This window comes from Penaeus monodon, chromosome 15 (genome assembly GCF_015228065.2).
Source record: "Penaeus monodon isolate SGIC_2016 chromosome 15, NSTDA_Pmon_1, whole genome shotgun sequence".
In the NCBI taxonomy this organism is placed as follows: Eukaryota; Metazoa; Arthropoda; class Malacostraca; order Decapoda; family Penaeidae; genus Penaeus; species Penaeus monodon.
In genome coordinates this window covers 25,449,930-25,450,265 of record NC_051400.1, presented here as the reverse complement: position 1 = coordinate 25,450,265, position 336 = coordinate 25,449,930, and positions in this window count along the sequence as shown.

Genomic DNA, 336 nt, shown 5'->3' with positions numbered 1-336 from the left:
CGGAATTGGAAGGAGCGTCAGTGGAAGCAAGGTCATTATAAGTGGAAGCTCCGTGCTGCAACTAACCTTCATTGGTCCGTAATCGAAAGCGGTTCAGTAAGCGCACAACGGGTTTGAAGAAGGAACGAATTTTGAGCACGAAATGCTACCTCTTCACTCCGGGCTTGGCAGCGTCTTCGTCTGCCTGGTGGTCGGCCTGTGTCTCAGCTCGGCGGTAGCCTCAGTTACCTCCCTGTTCGATTAGGTAGTATGTGATCTCGGCCTCGACCTTGCCCTTGCACAAGAGAACGGCCTTGCCTCCCTGGAACACGTCCTCGGCGCCGAGACTGGCCACCG